Source organism: Hemibagrus wyckioides, linkage group LG02 (assembly GCF_019097595.1).
Source record: "Hemibagrus wyckioides isolate EC202008001 linkage group LG02, SWU_Hwy_1.0, whole genome shotgun sequence".
NCBI lineage: Eukaryota > Metazoa > Chordata > Actinopteri > Siluriformes > Bagridae > Hemibagrus > Hemibagrus wyckioides.
Window position 1 is genome coordinate 19366895 of NC_080711.1, and position 21095 is coordinate 19387989.

Below are 21095 nucleotides of genomic sequence, written 5' to 3' on the forward strand. Positions count from 1 at the left end.
AAGAATAGCCTGTACTTGTTTGAGCTGTCAATAGTAACCACTGTTTACAACCACGGTGAGCAGAAGAGCATCCCGACAAGCACAAAACGGTGAATGTTGAGGAGAGAGAAGACGAAAACATCATGTTCCACTCCTTTCTGAGACAAAAAAAAACCCCAAGGCACTGAATCTGGACAGTTAGAAGATTAGATTAACTTGGATTTTTTCTTGGTGACACACCAGTGAGTATAATTTAACATAAGACCGGTCACCTCAATGCACCCAAGAAGGTTCTGGACATACTCTTGTTTTGTTAGTTATTAGCATGACGTAGTGTCAAATTTTCACGTGTGAGAGAGAGTTTGAGGTAGCCGTGGTAACCAGGTTAACCCCTGACCTCTGACACAGTCCTTTTGGGTATGTGTGGAAGCCATTACTTGTCCTCCTGTTCCTAATTAGGGATGAGTCTAAAATTCCCCAGCCTTCAGTGTGGACTAGCAAGAGATGTTTTTTTTTTTTTAATTTAAGTGTTAAATTATTAAAATGTTGGATTTTCTTTGCTCCAGAACTCAACATAAAATGTGTTTCACTGGATACTTGAGTAAACAGAGTGTTTAAACTTCAACTAGTACATAATACTAAAACAAAACACTAGCAAATTGTTATTGGTGAAAACAATAGAAGTTCATCCAAATCATGAAAAGTATGACGATCACAAAACAGACTACAGAGGAAGGATGAAAGAGCAGGAAGAGTTTCATAAACAAAACAAGCTGCCAAAACTTAACAGTTCCAAAGGGCAGGCACACAAAAACAGGTGATGCAAAAAATAAGGGCAACAGTCACATAATTCCGATAATACATGTGACATAACGTTCAAAAATACCCAGACATGCAAAAGTAATGGAACAAACACATAATCCCAATCATAATCCAAAGGCATGAGTTACAAACAAGCAAAGTTCTGTCAGGGAAAAACAACTATATCCATGAAAAAACAAGAGCTAAAAATGAGTCCTTAGCAAATCGCAGGAAACTGAGCACATACATCGCGTAGAGACACTGAAACAAATAATAACACCAAACACGCTAAAGGGGAACAGATGAGCTCAGTTAATTGTGCTTATAAATAGTGATTGTTGGGATGCAGCGGCCATATTTACCGGCTGCTTCCAAATGGGATCGATGACGTTACGTGCTGTGACAACGATGCACCTTGATAATCAATTGGCCAGATATTTGTTCTTTGAGGAGTAATCAGTTTCCCAGTGTGTCCTGAGCCAGGGTCCTTACCAGTCATGTACACAGTATACACAATATATATTCACTATCTAGGGAGCTAGAGAGCTGATTGAGACACACCCATGAAAAGTGAAACTAGCTAACAGTGGAATTTTGCCAGCTTTTTGCATTTTTCCATAGTAAACTTGCTAACGTGTTGATTGGCTGACTGATTTAACGTGTTTTAAATTAATTGATTAATTTATAAAATTTTCTTTCTTTCTTTCTTTCTTTCTTTCTTTCTTTCTTTCTTTCTTTCTTTCTTTCTTTCTTTCTTTCTTTCTTATTTTATACAAATGAATAAAACTCGGGTTCTAATTATAGCCTAGTTTGAATTCTTTACAAACTAGGCAAAGATAGTGATTTTATTAATTAATTAGTGTTATTGTTTTTAGGTTTGAATTGTAGCCCAAAGAAATTTGGTTGAAAATTTCGGACACTGACATGAGCATATTAACATATCTAAGAAATAAGATTTTATCTCACAAGCAGTCTTAAGGCAGCAACCTGCATGTGTGTGTGTGTATGTGTGTGTGTGTATGTGTGTGTGTGTGTGTGTGTGTGTGTGTGTGTGTGTGGTGCAGCAGCCTATGGAAAGTGATGACTCAAGTTTATGTTAGTAACGTAGTGTGTATTGTCAGTGAGTTAGAGGAGTATGTAAACGTCTACCCCCGCTAAGCTTTTTAGCAGTCAGAGCTTTGTATGTGTGTGTGTGTGTGTGTGTGTGTACACGAGAAAGGAAGGAATAAGCATCTAGGAAAGTGTCAAATAAGCAAATTATCCTATACAGAGATTTGTGTGTGTGTTTAAACAAACACGAGTAGCATTTAAATTGCCACAAAAAAGGTAGCAGGATTTTGGGCTAAAGCTTTTAATAAAAGTGGCTCCCAGCTGAGCTGTGGAAAACACAGGAAGAGGCATAACTGTGCATGATGAGCCATCAGGCCAAATGTCATGACCATGACCAATGGTCAAAGATCACAACCCTTAGCACAGACTGTTCCACATGTGGGTTTTATGGTCCTTAAAATCCTAGTATTGCTTACATAAGCATCCATGTTTACAGATATTCCATAAGAAAACTAATCTTTAGTATACTCTTTACTTGATGTTTACATAGAATACGTTCAGCCTTGTAGAGTTGATTATTTGAGCTAATGGCTTGTGCAAAATCTCAGAAGTTGCTAAAACGCAGTTCTCTTCCTCTAATAAATAGCATTTCTAATAACATGACATTTAATTTAGCAAATTCTGAAATATCGGATATCTTTTTTTTGCCAAGTAGCATAGGCAGATTCTGTATCACATTACAGTCAACCCATGGGTGAGGTCACATTTTGATCCTTTTGATTTAATTTCACAAACCCTGCAGATCATAGATGAATAGTTATAATTTATTATGAATAAATTTTGTAAATTTGTTGTAAATAAACACTCTTCACATCCATGGTGAACAGAAAAGCATCTCAGAATGCACAACAGGACAAAATTCAAGGCTGATGCGCTACAACCACCCAAGACCAAATCAGGTTTCATATCTGGTACACAGACTTGAAATTGGACACTAGAAAGTCATATAATTTATTTATTTATTGCTTAATTGTCAGTTCGCACACATTTAACTCTTGTCATTGACTGTTACCATAGAAACAAATCTCTCACTCTGACTGGCTTCATACAGTAGAACTGGCTTTATATAGAAAAAAAAAATACTTATATGCAACTACACTAAAACACCTGATTTTTTTTTTTTAAATTCTCTACTATTCTAATTCAATACAGTTCAGTATTATTTGTATAAAGCTTTTAAAATGTTTAAGTTCATTGTTTATAAAGTGCACTCTTAACACAAAAGACATTTGCACAGACCTTTGCATATCAATATATGCATGGATAAAAAATTTCCATTCAGGTTATACATTTTAATCAATTAATTTATCCCTAATAATAGAGACAGGGATGACGGGGGTGAGGGAAAAGCTCCTTAAGATGATATGAGGAAGTAAACTTCAGAGCAGACTCAAATAGGAACCCATCTTCATCGGAGGGACACAGAAGAGTGTGATAACAAATCATTTGCCTTCTATATCTGGGTACTATATGGTGAAAAAGTGCCAGGAAATTCTATTTTTAACATAAAGTCTGTCTTGTTAAAATGATCAGATGTTCATTGATGGAGACTTGAGTGCAAAACTGTGGCAAGTGAACTCCAAAGGCTAATTATTTTGCTAATAAGGCTACAGTTTTGCTAACTGTAGCAAAATAAACACTGTTCACAATCACAGAGAGCAGAAAAGCATCTCAGAATCTCTATTTTCTGTTCACTGATAGCTAAAATTCCTGTTTTTGATTCTTGTTTCTGATCTGGATATCTTCTCTTCTGTCCCATCGACCTGAAAGTATGCTATGTTCTACTTCCTGACATGCTTTTCAGCTCATCACAGCTGCAAGGAGTGATTATTTGACTTACCATAGCCTTCCTGTCAGCTCAAACCAGATCATTCTGGTGAGGGTCTTTACAATGTGTGCAGTTAGCATGTAGGGTTAATTGAAAAAGGCAACAGGAGAGAATGGAGGAACGAAAGAGTGAAACAGAAAAGGAGATGTAAAAGTGAAAACCTGAAAAAGATTGGAAGAAACCGGATCAGTGGGGAATTATATAGTATGATATAGTTGTTTACCAAGGACAAATTATCTTCTGTCCACACCTTCCTGCCAGCACACACTCACACACACACATACACGCGCACACACACACACACACACATTCTGTAATGTCGATGTAGGATGATGGATGGAACAGATTTGGCACTGATGCTGTTTAAGTTGGACAGACTGTCTACGCATCCGTTTGGTTGCCATTTTTCACCCCAAAGTGACAGGAATGGAGCGAACGAAAGACAGAGAACGACAAATAGACAGAGACGAGTGAGTGAGAATGAGAGAAAGCAGAGATTAGAGAGAGGCAAAAAAAAAAAAAAAAGACGAGTGAAATTTCTTTGCTTCATGACACCATCACTTTTCTCCTTATGAATGCGCTGTGTTCAAGTTTCCGAGACAGAATGTGTGTATGAATTATGAAGTGGATTTTTGTTTAACGTAGATCTCTGGGGTGGTATTTTACAATCTCAGATTATTTGCTTGCTGAATAAACTTTTGTTGGGCTGCATGTTCTTCCCATACTCCAAGTATTACAGTTTCCTCCAAAAGTCTAAAGACATATGTAGTAGGTTGATTGGGACCTCTAATCAACTGTCTGTAGTGTGTGATTGAGTGTGTGTGTGCAAAATCGTGCCCTGTGATGGGTTGGTACCTTGAGATAGAATGTGATAGACTCCAGGTTCCCTGTGACGCTACATAGGATAAGCGGTTGAGAAAATGGATGGATGGATGGATGGATGGATGATTTCATGCAAGAATGCCATGTCAAGAATGACTTTTAACACCTCCTATTTGAGCTGAAACAGACATCGGGCAGGGTGTGTGGGGTTTATATACGGGGAAATAGAGCGAACAGATGTCAGATTCCATGGTAACAGTCACTACATACAACATCTACTGAAGTGAACCAGATACACAATATATTTTTTCACACATAAATCTGTTGTGAAGAGACCATCACCTCACCTCACCTCCCTGGAGGAGGAGATGAGTATTTTGGTATCTGATAACGTGAGCAGGACTGTACCAAGTCTGTTTCATGAAATCTAAATGTCCACGGAAATTTGTTTGTTCAATAGTCATGATGAATTGTGTTGCTGGAATTTTCTGTTAGACTCAATATAAGACATTTAATATCGCCATGTTTCCTTTAGTTCCCTCAGAAAAAAGTAGTCAAAATCTAACAACTGGAATATCATGCTTCCTAATTCCCTACTTTTTGAGGACCATCACTCTGTGTATCTAACTCATTGGCATGAGATAAATAGTTACTTCTTAGTAAATTACACAAATGGACTCGCCTAAGGCTCCTGCACATGTTGCGTTACGGTTGGGTGATTTGCTCTCTTTCTCTGGGTGGTAGAAACCCCAGCTTTGATTAACCACTCCTCTTTAAAAACACTGGCGGCAAGCGGTTGTAAAAAAAATTGGAGCCGGTGAAGGAATTTGCAGGAGTGAAAGCCACCGTCGGTGCGGTGATAATTCAATGAAACGTAAAATAAGTCTAACAAAAGGAGCTGCTCTCCAGGGGCGGATTTGATGATGTTTTTTTTATGTTACCGAATCCCGTTTCCAGAGCCAACACACTGTTCCTTTTAGAAAAAGGTGAGCTCTTAACGTTGAATCATCTCAAAGGTGCTACTTACTGCTCTTACTCATTAAACTCCTTTATAGATGAAATGAAACATGGCTCCTGTGCTATTTAGTTACATATAGCAAACATTGCTGTTTTACATAAAAATGCATAACGGCTGTGTTCCTATACTATATTTATTGCTCTTTTCTTCTTGAATTCCTGACACAGCTGTAGCTTTCAGGACGACTCTTTTGCGCTAGAGAGCAGAGATTCTTTCTCGAAATGCCAAATAAATCTGTTTTCAAGTGTAAACAAAAATAATAAGATGCCTCAAATGTTGTGCATAGTTTGAACCCTGGACATTACTGAGATCTTGAGAGTCTGGTTCATCTCTTCCTAATATCATCAGGGAGTTTTCTCATTAGGCTTGCTTATTAGGAATAATTTAACCTGAACAATTTATATTCGGAATTTTGAGATTTCTGGAAAGCTGCTTTGTGACTATTGTGGTTCAATGTTAAAAACTTATATATAAATAAATAAAATAAAATAAATTTATGAGATTCCATGCTGCATCCTCTTAATCCCAGAATCACCTTTTTCGACTAAAGAACGGGAAAATAGCGTAATATTTATTATTTAATTTAATAGCTGAACACAGATTTATTAGTTATAACAATTTATTTATTTATTTTTGTCATAGAAAATATATTTTTGCAGTATGGCTTAACTATGGAAAAAAATACAGATTTTATTAATTTATTTATTTAATTGTATTACTGGTCCTTCAGTCCTTAGTATATGAGTACTACTACATCACAACATCGCTACATTCCATCGCTAAAGATGGTTTCCCATCTTTAAAGTGTCTTTATGTTAGAACAATGTTTACTTGACTTCCACCTGATCTAAGCAGCATGGTCCCCTTATATGCATCCCAGTGAAGTTCACTCACTTGATAGTTTTGTTTCTGCTGTTCGTGATCAGCTCTGCCTTTACTCTCTGACTGAGGCTGGAGTTTGTCTCCTGTGACAGCTCCGGGTGGCTGTAAACACAGACAGGAAACAGGTTATGAAATAATTACTGTAATTATCCTGATTGGTGCATCTGAAAACACTCAGAATCATCAGTTTCTTACAAAACAAAGTATCACATACAGCGTCTGGCCTTTGCTGGATTACATAGGCACATCTGTAATTTTATTCTTCTGAATAATCTAATCTGAACCCTGGATGACGCCTTGTGTGTGTGTGTGTGTGTGTGTACTCATTTTCAGGAAAATGTAGACTTGTGACAAATGAGCTTATATACACAATGGAACCCATATATCGAAAAAATTCTGAAATAAATCAGAAATGTCATGAAATCAGTGTTACTGAAGACGAACGAAAGAATGAATGAATATCACCCCCCTACTTTTTATTCAACCTCTGTCTATTAGGCAAACATAAAGGCTTATGATGTTTGCATAGGGCAGTTTACTCTGGGAAATAAAGACTTATGATGTTTGCATAGGGCGGTTTACTCTGGGAAATAAAGAGAGACAATTACAGATAAAGACAGACAGAGGTAGACAGAAAGACAAAGAGAAGGCTGGAATAAGTTTAACAATACACAGCGAACAAGTCAGGGGTATCCACAGAGAGATGTGTTGGCATCATGCTCATTCTCAGAACAATTGTTTGTATGAGTAAGAAAGAGAGAGAGAGAGAGACTAACCCTTGCAGTGTTTAATGCTCATGCATGCTCGATGACATCACAAGAACGTGAGTTTGTGATTCTGCTTCCAATTCCTTCCTCTAATGCTTTCCATTCGCTTACATCGGCCCATTAGTACGCATATTCAGCACATATTAAATCCAATCTCAAACTTCATTTAGCTCTTACCTCAGAAACGAACATGATTTAGCTCTATCACTATGGTGAATTGATTTAATTCCTAGTTACCAGGCCAGTAACTCACTCAATAACTCCATTAGCCAATCAGAAGCTTTTTTAATTTATTACATGAATTTCTGGAATCTTCCAGCTTGTAACATGTGTCTTCCTGTGGTAACATGAAATGTTTATGAAAAAGTAAGAATTCATATCTTTAGCTTAGGTTTTTGGAAACATTCAGCCTGAACTGTATATAAAACTACCATTAGGTCTTCCAACAATGTATAACATCTCCATCTCTATCAGCACCTACGTAACCACCACCAGAACTTCCTCCACCATTGAGTATAAGGTGATTCATTTCCTATTCCAGCATGCGTTGCTTTGTTTTAATCCTTTTATATCAAAATGATGTTCAATTACAAGTTCTGATAATTAGAGAGCACTGTGCTTTAAACGTTTATCTAATCAGACCTTCAGCAGGAGCCGCTTAAGTATTTAACGACTGTATTGTGTAATTCTTAAAAAAAAAAAAAAAAAAAAAATAGATGTAGTTTGCTCTTACTCTAGCATCGATAAATCACAGACTGGACATGTCGTCACCATTACAGAAGTAGTGCAGAATAATTCCTGTCCTAAATGATGATTCAGGATGGTGACCTATGGCCGCAACACGATTTCATTTCTACTACAATTTACTTGTCTGAAAAATTATGGGTCCATCAATGTTGCTTAATGGTTAGAAGAAGAAGAAGAAAAAAAAGCTTGCATCTGTGTTATTTCTCTAAGTGTACTCAGGAGACCTCAGCACAGTCGATCAACAGTGGAGAGCTCTGGACACAATTTGAATGCTGAGAATGCTGAAGACTGCAAAACAAACACTTTCGGATTAAAGTGAAAAAGCGCAGGGATCCTGTCAGGGATTGTAGCGCTATTCAAACAGGGGATAAGATTTCCAGACATAATGTGTCTGTTAAGCATTGTTGCTGAAGGACGTCTGCGGTAATTACGAGCTGATACAAGCTGATTGTTTTGACCTTTATTGCGCTACAGCTCTGCCGTGGAGCTTTATCCGTGCTAATATTTTTTGCGCTGGATTGGTTGGTCACGTGATCTTAAGGTGTATGTAGGCTTTACGTGCGCTGAGAAGTGCTTTCTAACATCATGTGTGTTTTATTGTTCTGATTGGTTTCAGGAGACACTTGAAAGAGTGTTTGATGCAGAAGAAAAAGCAGATGGAATCTTTACTATCATGCCTGTCAGGATGGGGTATGTATTTCTAAAACAAGGGTGTAATCTATCCAGACATAGTGTAATAAAAACAAAGATATGCATGATGGTGGTTTGAGATGAAAAGAAAAGATCTCTGAATTATATCTTATAAAGTATACTTCACACACACATACACACACACAGCCTAAAGACACCAAGTCCTGGAATCTCGGTACACAGATTACACCTTATTGAAGCAAAACAAGAAGGGATGAATTCTCTCTCTCTCTCTCTCTCTCTCTCTCTCTCCCTCTGTGTGTGTGTGTGTTTGTGTGTGCTAGAAGTTATTAGATATGAGCAATCTTTTAAAAGCAAGAGGTCATCACCTGACTGTCTCTCTGTCTCTGTGCCACTACTATTTCAATTTATCTGTTTGTTTTTCTCTGTCTCTATCTCCAAAGCCTTCAAAAATACTTAGAATCTGGCACGCACACACACACACACACACACACACACACACATACAGCTACTGTGTTTGTGTAATGGAGGCTTTCAGGAGGGATTTTACTGCATGCTGCAAATTTATTAAACATTCTTGCAGGGTTAAACTTTGTGGGTGGGTTGCATCTCTCTCTCTCTCTCTCTCTCTCTCTCTCTCACACACACACACACACACACTAGCCCATGCTTAAAGGTAACACTGCATAACGCTGCATAACTCCCTATACACACTCCTATGTTATTACTATAAAAATAAACACTTAGAGGAATGCTGTTATAGGAAACTGATCAACACACTGGTGATGCAGCTCATAGGTGACTTTTTTCCAATAACAGCACACCACCCAACGATTTATTCCTTTTATACCGCAGCAGTTTACCAACAACTGCTTATTAAAGAATGATACGTCATACATTTAACTGCTAATTTAATGTTGTGTTTTAAGATTGTGTGTAAGTCGAGACAAGCTAAGTCCCTGTTCCTATATTGACAAGTTTCATATCATTTTGTATTCATTTATGAGCCTAGCCCCTATCTAAGATATAAATACAAACATAAGTCTTCATGAATGAACCGCTGATAACATCAACAAAACCGACTTCATGTTATAAATAGAATAAATTTCCTGGTTGCACGTTTCATAGTTCACAGTTTTAGACGGGAAATGATTTAAATGATAATCACACTGTCTGCTGTTATCCAGATGAAGATGTGTGGGTTCCCTTATGAGTCTGGTTCCTCTCAAGGAATTAAAAATAAACTCTCTCAAAACATTTACGTTTTTTTTTTTTTTTTTATGAATAAATGGTGAGAACATGAACATACACATATGCTGTGCCTGTGATAATTATGTGTAACTTCCCATCCTTAAGAATTCACCTAACGTCCGGTGTTCCCATGCTCCATCATGACCCTGATAAAGATAAAGAGATTTCTAAATCATGGGTAAGATTATAACAATAATCTGATACATTTTTTTTTACATTTATTATTCTGATCTAAAAAGTTCTAGAAATTCTAGGTTTTTTTACCTTTAAAAAAGGTGTGAAATTGCTCATACATTAGACACATACAAAAAACAAACAATACAATCTTCTTGTAATGGGGTACAACTTGTACCTGCAGTGTTTATTGCCCCTAAGTGAGCTTAGGCATGAATTATCCCACTAGGTCGCCCAGACGATAAAAAATACCCATTTTAATAGGAAAACATTCCGGAAACTTCTTTGTTAATGAGGTGAAACTTGAAGTATAGCTGAAACTGAGGATTTCTTTTTTCCCAATAGTTCAAACATTCATTTTTAACTTATGATTGATTTAATCCTCTAGGTCATTTGGAATTATGTGCTGTATTGAAATGAAATAATACTTGAGGAGATTTTTGCTAATGGCATCAAAACAGCAGCTCAGCTACAGCAAGCTATTTGATCCTAACCTGGATAATTAAGTTACTGATAATAACTAAACGAATCAATTTTGCAGATTTCCAAAAACTATACTATAAACATTCATTACATTACACAAGGTAACACTAAAGAAAACTGAAACGTTAGCCAGCTGCTCCATGTTTATAGCCTACCACCATTAAAAACTCATAAGACCCTCTAACTCACGTTGAATAAAATTAAAAAAAAAAAAGATTTTACATGAACTGGATTTACAGTTTATGATATATTTTTCCTCTCACGTTGCCATGATGAACACATTTCTACATGCTGAGACTTTTATATTTGTGGAAATTCATGAAGGACCACCAAGATGAAGGCAACTCAGGCTGAACAGATTATTAATGCAGCTGGCCAAAACAGCAAACACCTCTTGCTAACTTAAAAAGGACATAAATTCATGTCTGCTCTTATGTTAGAACTGTTTTTTTTAAACCATTAGCCAGCAAAGTGTCTTTGCAAAGTCAATCATTAGCTTATAGTGGAAACTAGCATAATAACTGCAAATAAGTAGCATAATGCTAGCACTGAGTCAATCGTTTCGTTTGAGTCTACTGTACCTTCCAGACTTGTATTTTGTTTTCTATAGTATAAATAGTGTGAATTGTGAAAATTTCCAAGAAGATGAAGATACTTCATGTACTTAACACTCAATTTTGCTTATGTAGTGGAAGATGGGCGGGGCTACCAGGATGAGAAAAGATTTCAAGATGGCACACGACACTCTGGTGAACAAGATCTTAGAAATGGCTTTTAAATTAGCTCACAGTATTTGATCTGTTTTCATTTTAAAAATTCACCGTATTTTTCACCATCACTTGTCGTCGTCTGGGAAACGGCTTCCATTATACACTGTTAGTGTTCCATTTGAGACTCAATGAGGAGGAGATAGAAATCAGAGCTGGAGGTAGCAGAGCTGAAGATGCTGAGGTTCTTTTTGGGAGTGACACAGTTGGACAGGATTAGGAAAGAGTACATCAGAGGGACAGCTCATGTTGGACGTTTGGGGGACAAAGTTAGGGAGGACAGATTAAGATGGTTTGGACATGTTCAGAGGAGGGAGAGTAAGTATATTGGTAGGAGAATGTTGGACATGGAGCTGCCAGGCAAGAGGCAAAGAGGAAGGCCAAAGAGGAGGTATATGGATGTAATAAATGAGGATATGAAGCTAGTGGGTGCAAGTGTTGAGGATGCAGAAGATAGGGATAGGTGGAGAGAGATGATTCACTGTGGCCACCCCTGAAGGGAAAAGCAGAAGAAGAAGAAGTGTTCCATTTGAGACGATATATCCTTTTAAAATGTATACACTAGATGGTAGAGTACATAGCGCATAGTAAGTGTATAGTGTGCAGTACGTTATTTGGGACACAGATTTTTAATTGAAGTGACATAAAAAAGAGACTCTTTGCTTTTTTCCTATAACTCGAAGCACAATGCACTAGTTCACACTACTGCTAACATTTATACTGTAATGGTCTAATATAAAGGTAAAACCGAAGTAAGGCACCACTTTAATCTTTTGTAAACAAAAGGTTTGTGTCTGCATGAAAGTGAGTCTTTTACAAACTTAACCTGGTTTTAAACTGTATTCTCATTTTTGTTTGAGAAACTGAACCTTCGCTAAGCTGCTAGTCAAGGAGGAATTTATTAATCTTCCATGCTAGCAAGTGTACCACAAAATTGCTTAAATAATGCTATAGGGTACTACCAAGACATTTAAAATATATATGTTATGCTGGTGGTAAAAATATATAAATAAGATATCATAGTCTGGCTGCTAACTTGTCTGGAATGAAACCCCAGACTAGCACAGTGCTAATACACCATTCAGAGCTAACAATTAACCCTGGATGAAATAAACCTCAGAGATATTCTAATGCCAGGAATAGCTAGCATAGTGCTAGTACGCAGTCATACACTTTGAGAAAAAGTGGTTTTAGCTCTTAGCTCTGTCTGCAGCTAACCTGGCTGAAGCTAAATTTCAGCCTAAAGTACACAGCTAATGGTCAAAATGAAACTCTTCACTAGCACAAGTGCTAATTCGTTGCTAGCTGGCATCAATTATGGTCTGGGAAAGCTACATCCTCTGCACAAGGCCTCGAACACGGACTTAACGAGATAATTGTATCCAGCTGCCTGGATAAACGTTGTTGCGTCCATGAAAACAGGGTTCTGACGTTTCTCATTTCAACGGTGAGCTGAAAATCTGTAGAAAAACACAAGGAAGGATTTTTGGGGCCAAATGTTTATTCATCTGCGTTTTTTTCTCATCATTTAAGTGCAGACAAGGAGAATCTTTTCTTCAGCTGAGGTAGATATTTGTGGTAATGGTTTCAACAGGCGAAAAAAAGAAGGAAAAAAAAAAGTTTACTCTAAAACCAATATTTTGTTTCAGTGCTTCCTGCCATTATAAGGCTGGAATCTGACAGCGTAACAGCTCGTCAGAGCAAAACCGCACGGAAAACACACAACACACGTTTAACCACTGAGCACGCTCCTTACTTTCACTATGTAGGTTTTTCTTCTCTGGAACATGAGATGATTGTTATTGTACAATGTTGATATAAAAAAGCCCATATATTCCTACGATGGTTGGAAATTCATGTACATTGATCTACTGATCAGTCCAAGTCCAAACATTATTATGTGGCACATTTACAGTACAGAAAATTGTTTGCGGTCACGTAATTAAAAACTTGTGCTCTGAATTTGAACAAGCTGCACAGTTCACAAGTCTCCCCTATTTATGTCTAAGGGTAAATTATTATTTTTTGTTCTCCTCAATCTGTTCATCTACCAATTTCTACCCAAAGCTCTCCAATGCTAATGCCAAACAACTGGATATTGCCCATAGTGGCCATTGAGCCCATGGGAAACCTGCAGTCTGTCCTCTTTTGCATACTTGACTCACAGATGCCTCTGATTGGCTGATGTAACTGACGATAACTTGCAAGAACTGAAATCTTTTCTACAAACTTTCTATTGTGTAAATTAGGAACATTTTAATAGTAGGGGATGGGGTAACAATGGCTTAATGTTTAACACTTGCAGCTTTGTTTATGTAGCAGAAGAGGGACAAAAATTCCAAGATGGCTGACAAACAAGACATTGTACAATTGTGTTTTAAATGAAGTTTCGAAATATTTCCGGTTAGTAAATAAAAGTCATTACTGTTTCATTTGTGACGCTTTTAAAATTCATACACTAGATATTACAGTCTAATAATAATACAGTACTTCCTTTGAGACGCAGCTTGTGTAAATATTCCATATGTTCCTGATAAGTAACAGTAATATAGTAGAAATAAATTAACGAGAAATATTTGAACCCAGATCTTACAGACACACAGAACCTGAATATTCAACTAAGAAAGTCATTCTTTAGATCTACTGACGACTGATTAATGCCTCAAACTCAAACAACTTTAGACCTCATTGAGCAATCTTTTAGTAAAATTGTGTGTAAATGTTTCCATAATCCAAACCGGGCTAAAATGGATCACTGGAAATGCTGATTTTCTTCATATTTGTGTGTCGTGACGAACGCAATTCCTAGGTGTACACATAAAACATTCTCAGTTGCATTTGAAAACCCAGAAAACCACATAAAAGGCAAAGCTTGCAGGGCTAAAATGATGACTAAATGGCAAATGAAGATTTTGTCACAGGTAGAATGGAATATTATATTATTTTTGAACTCACATCCATGCCAGTAAATTCTACTGCATATAATTTATCAATAGAACAATCCTCTACACCAACAAGGCCAAAATCTGGAGAGTAGATTTTTCTTGATCAAGGACACCAAGCATCTAATTCAGGGAAGCTGTCAGTCCAAATGCCTTAATGCGACCTCACTGATGCCATGCTGGAATAGCTGGACGGCATGTGAGATAATAAAAGAAGTCCCGTTGATAACACACTAGGGAGTTTACGGCACGTTGTTGCTTGACACATACCAGATCGGTCACTTATCTCCTATTAGCGATTTGGTTTCTTTAGTGTTGCCTCTAATAAAAGTGTTGCACAAAAAAAGATACAGTGAAAAAACAAAACAACTTACAGTACAGTACATACCACCTGAGCTCATCCTCCTTTATGTATGAATTCATTCTTAATCTGTTCTATGTGTTTTCCTGGAATTCCTGGATTGATTTTCGCTCACTTTCTTCATTTATTTTAAACATTTCTTTAGTTCCTTTTAAATGAAAGAACTCATGACAAAAGTTTCATTCTGCAATCTGTATATAAAAACACAATAACTCGTAGTTCGAAGCCAAATAGTCGAGGTTTACTCGAGTTTCTTCTAGCGTAATTTAAACAAGCTCAGAAGAATGAGTATGCTGTATTCTTATCTTAAATGACATGAATACCAAATTTCTTGTGTAAACCTTCCTACAAATGATTTACAAAATCATCTCTTCGATGATAAATTAAGCCCATTGTGCACACACTTGTTTGACATAACCACTAAATGATTTAAAGTATTTATTAGAAATAATTTTCTATTCTTGTCTCGTCCGCATTATTTCCTCATTCAAAGATGCCATTCCCTTTTAAAAATGTTTTTGTATTTTGAATTATTCTTAAAAACTGCATTAAAAACAGATATCACTCAGAGTAAAACTCTAAATATACCAAATAAATGCTGTAGAAAAAAAAAAAGAAAAAAAAAAGTAATCCTAATTATCTAGCTTCCAAATGCATTCAGATTAAAAAAAAGATTTCTGGGCTAAAACATTTTCTGAAGTAAAACCAGCTGACATTTCTGGCTTATTTGTTCATCAATTTGAAAAAAGTAAACATTAAAAAAAGGCAAAACACTGCTGAAATTTTTTGCCTGTTTTGAGTTAACTGGCATTTTGATTTAACGCTTGGGGACGTTAAGAACTTTCTGTTTACACTAGTGACTACTTCCTGGAAGTGGCCTAATGCTTTACACTATGGTTTAAATGTGTCTTTTCTGAGGTTTTTTGGGCTTTCGCAGATGTTTGTAGTCGCTCGCTCTTTCTAACCCACTCTCTCTCTCTCCTTCGTGGTTGAAGGTTTGAACAATGGCTCATTCTCCTGCTGTAATTCTCCATCGCAGTGCTGTGGCTTTGGCAGGAGCAGAGGCCTCCAATTTCAACCACATGTTCTCCTCTTATCCACACCACCATAGACAGAGAGCGGCAGACAGAGACCTGAAAAGATGGTAATGTTGGATAAAAAGGCATGAAGGGCAGAAAGAAACATTATTATTATTATTATTTTTGTAACTATAAATATGCATAAAGTATGATTCCATTCTCTAATGAATTTGCAAATTGCTGTGATATAAAATGAATCAACTTTCTCATATCACTAAAGATATTGAATAAACCCTATTAACTAACTAAATAACTGAATAAATAACTGAATAAATAAATAAATAAATAAATACACATAAAAATAGTTAGTAGAAGTGTTTTATGTAAATATATGTACCTCTAGAAGGCATGGTGGATACCTTCAGGTTTGAGGGTTAAATTCCCACCTTTATCATGTGTGTGTCTTTGTGTGTGTGTAGTTTTCTCCCCATGCTTCAGGGGTTTCCTCCAGTTTCTCCAGTCCAGAGACATGCATTGCCTCTAAATTGCTCATAGTGTGTGATGTATTGCCAACACACCTCATCCAGGGTGTCCCATGAGTCCCCTGGTATAAGCTCCAGGTTCATTGTGACCCAGTATAGGATAAGCTATACAGATAATCTGTGTTGTATGCTGCATGTAATATTATCTGATGACTTAACCTTTTCAAACTGAGGCCTGTTTTTCAGCCTCTTGCTTGAAAAAGACATGCTCTAATTAGAATGAGTATATCTCAATAAATGCAAGGCGTATTTGAATAATTCTGGGAGCAAAATAAAGGTAAGACAAGTATGATTGCTTCAGTAGTATACGTATTACCAGATCAGAGTAAGAGAAGATGGTGCACATAAAAAATAAATTAATTAAAAATAATACTGCCTGACAAACTTTTTACACTTTTAGAGAGTATATCTCTTTGACTTCATGGAAAATCAGCCTAAAAACTCCAGAAATCTACTGTATAATTTCTCACCATTACCCCTTTCAAGATGGATTTAATAAAGAATCTTGTTTCTTCCAATTCTGGTCATTTTGTTCAGCTACCCACAGCTAAAATCATTGTTTAAAACTACTAATACTTAGTTCACTTAATCACATTAGACAGACGATGGAAAGTTTGCCGGAATGTTCCACAGCGTGTCTGGTTCAGAAATAATGCTCTGCAAATTTGATATTTGTTGTTATAATTTGTGCTATTTTCCAGCAGCTCTGGTTTTCTAAGCATTTCTGGACAGTATTTTTGGTAGGCTTCAATACTGATTCTATTAGACCGCTAGTAAATGCATACAGTTCTAGCACATGTTTTTTGGATAATTCTCTCTTTGCAGTCGCAATCCTGTGATCCCTGGATAACCTCCAGGACTCCTTATCATGTGGATTGTGAAACCAACCCAGCAAGAATTCATCATGATTCTCCATCATACATCACTATATGACTTTGCACAGGAAGTTATCCAGGTAATTCCTGGAGGTTTTGCGATCTTTTTGGAACCATACATACACAACTAGAGTTTTATTTCTTATATAAAACATAATGATAGGCAGAACTCAAGACCCTGGACTTACCAGCATTTTGTTGTACTTTACATACAAAGCAAAAAAAACCAAACAAAAAACATATTGGCACAATGAGAATATCCAAAAAACGCACCCTACTCCCTACCTAGTGCACTATATCTTGGCAGCCTGCCATTTTGTAATCATGTCGTCGTAGTGGAGAATATCCAGCGCACTGGTGAAATCCCACAATGCACCATCTGCAGACTAAACACCACGGACGCAGGAATAATTACTGAGTTATTGTTATGATTGAGGTCAATTACGTTGGATTTCTTATGAATGATGTCAGACATGAAGCCAGGATGACTGACCGCACCCAGAGTGCTCATCTCAACCCTCATACCTGGTTCATGTGTGATGCAATTTAACACGCAGCATCACAACCTACACTGATGTCCTAAAAAATCACCCAGAAAATATTAACATGTTGCAGTGTTTTGTCTTGATATTATGTTAACTAGGGATAAAAGTAACACAAAGATTTGTATTGTTGCATATATAAAATGTTCAGAAATATGGATCAATTATAAACGTAGAAAGTTATAGAAAATTACATCATTGTATATACCTCTAGCATATGTAAGTACACAGTAATTTATTTTGCTACAATTATTTATTTTATTTTATTTTATTTTATTTATTTATTTATTTATTTATTTATTTTCTGATGTATTTGATGGATGGGTCTACTGCTTTTGATTTTTCTGTATTTTTTTTCTATACATTGCTTATATTTAAAAAATGGATTATAATACCATAATAAAATAAATAAAAAATCTTTGATTGATTGATTAATATTCAGGTTGAAATATGTAAAACATTTAATGTTAATGACAGAAATGAATAGAAAATTGAATTCTTTGCACAGTATAAAGGAATATATTTTTTGACATGTACAAAATAAACACAGTTGAGAACTGCTGCATAATGATTTCGGTGGTAAAAAAAAAAAAGAAAAGAAAAAAACCCGAAATGAAACAAAAATAAAATAATATAAATATTAAAAATAATATATAGAAAATATTTAAAATAATAAGCACACATAAAATAAAGTTAAATAAATAAATAATTAAACAAATAAATAAATAAGTATTATTCTGATGATTGTTGGAATCACATTCTTAAAATTTAAATATAATTTGGGATTTAAATGGACCGGTTCAAAGCCTGATTGGCATAGCTAATTGTCCATAGTGTGTGAATAGCTGTGTGTGTGTTTCAGTGATGTTGCCCAGGTTGTCCCTCATCTTATGGCCAGGTTCCCTGTAACCCTCTGTAGGATAAATGGTACAGTAAATGGATGGATGGATGGATGGATAGACTTTGTATCGAATGATTTGTATTTTACAGTATAATTTCCTACAAAAGCCATAATTTGATTAGTGAAGACTACATCAAAGGTTTAAGAAGCAAACTTTTGAATATCAAAGCTGGCTAAATTGACTACATCTGGGCAAGGAAGAAAACTTATGTTTCAATTTAGTTTCATTTCTCAGTGAACTGCCCCTTTAATGATAAGCGTGGGCTGGTGGTCAGACACACACACACACACACACACACAAATCTGACCTAACGCATTATCCAGGATAAAACCCAGACGGAGTCGCTCCGAATCCTCCGCGAAGAAACTGCTAGCAATCATCACTCCTGCAAAGCCACATTTAAAGTCAAAAAGCGACTAATTTCACTTGACTGGAACTGATCGCATTTCAAACATCTCACCTTTTTTTCATGTTCGGGACCCTTTCATCTGCGGGTTTAATTCTTGGTTGTGCAATTGGCAGAAACTCCAAAGCCAAATAAAACACTCATAAATCTCTTGCACTAATTCACCTATCAAAAGCAATCCAGTGAGTACTGTACAGTAGCAGGGCGAGTGTGTGTTTGCATATAATAAACCACTTGCAACATATGGGCAGACGTAGAGCATAGACATACATTCGAAACATGTTATAGTAGCCAGAAAAACCATGGAAAAAAAGACTGAGCTATGAGTGCCAACATACAGTCGACTCCAATATTAAACCGCGCTCTTTAACACGCTCACAACATGCTCTATTACTACTATATTATTTCGATTCTTTATTATTTATATTCCTTAATCTCTTTAACTGCCGTTTGTGATCCAGCCATGATCAGCTATTTGCAGCATTGTGGTTCAATTCTGGCTCGTTCCTCTTGGCAAATCATCTTCAATTCAATAGCACGAGGGTCTCACTGATGGACTCCTGCGTAAAATTTCAACGGGATTCATGGCAGGAGATTGGCTTGAAGCCATGCGAGGCTTTTCTTGAGTTATTCTAGCTGGATGGTTGGGATTTTGACTCCAGATTGGGTTCCTTGGAAGATGAGATTAAATTTTTCTCTAATATGTCCTGGTACACGGCTCCTTTCATGTTTCTTTCAATGATATTTCATTTCTGGAGGGGATTTGGGGGCGGAAATAATCCTCTAATAATCAAAACTGGCAATTATAACACCCCAGTATTTATACCATGATTAACTGACGTCATTATTGGTATTTGAATCAATTATTATGATAGTTTGTTAAAAGAAATTTGATTAAAACAGCAACAACAGGTTTGAGTACAGCAAGCTTGGTTATTGTTTTGTGTCTGTTTTGCATTCAGAGAGAAACAATAAAAAAAACAATAAAACATGCACTCCGAAGGAGATAATATTTTAAAATCATGCTAACATCACTCCATGTAAATTCTTTCAAATTTAGCCACAACTATTAATATAACTACGTTTTATTTTATTTGAGTTATCCTGTTACTATAAACAACAATCATTTGATTATAAATGTTTCTGATAGATAGAAACATTTATAATCATATAATGATAGATAGATTCTAAATTAGTGTGTATTTTTACTTATGGCCAGTGGTGGTGCTGTTATTCTTGTTTCTACAAAAGTAAAAAATATTCTACTTTGAACCTAATAAGCTCTTCCAAAGGTTGTGCTTCTCCTGATCACATGGGTCTATCTATCTATCTATCTATCTATCTATCTATCTATCTATCTATCTATCTATCTATCTATCTATCTATCTATCTGCCCTGCCTTTCCCTATACCTGTGTCCATCCATCCCTCTAACAATTATATATGTGTCTGCCCATACATCTGTCTAGCCCCTGTCCCTCTGTCTGTTTGTTTATCCACCTGTCTATCCATCTGTCTGCTTGTCCTGTGTCCACACATCTATCTATCTATCTATCTATCTATCTATCTATCTATCTATCTATCTATCTATCTATCTATCTATCTATCTATCTATCTATCTATCCATCCATCCATCCATCCATCCATCCATCCATCCATCCATCTATCTATCTATCTATCTATCTATCTATCTATCTATCTATCTATCTATCTATCTATCTATCTATCCATCCATCCATCCATCCATCTGCCTATCTGTCTATCCATCTATCTGTCTATCCATCTATTTATTTACCATTGTTCTTCTCACATCATAGTAAGACAGGCTGAGATTTGCAAAAGCATCACAGCAATGCTATCAAATTTGTCAGGCCTTTAAGAAACCGTGTCCTGAACTTTAGTCTGAATTCCATATCAATTAAAAAAAACAAACATATATCTTTTGCATTTGAAACTGAGCTGAGCATATTTCACCACATTACATCCCGCATGTGGCGAAGATTTAAAACGACTCGCTTGGACACAAAGTCGAACAAAAAGGTTAAAAAAATTTTCCTCAAAAGCAAAACCACAACCTGAAAAATGAGCAGTGTTTATTTGCCTGATCAGCTTGTGTTTAAGTCTCAGTTTGTGAGTATAATGAGGATCTATTGCTCTAAGTGGTAGCGATTACTCACAGTGTATAAATTTCCACCACAATACAGCCATAGATACAGTGAATATTTAT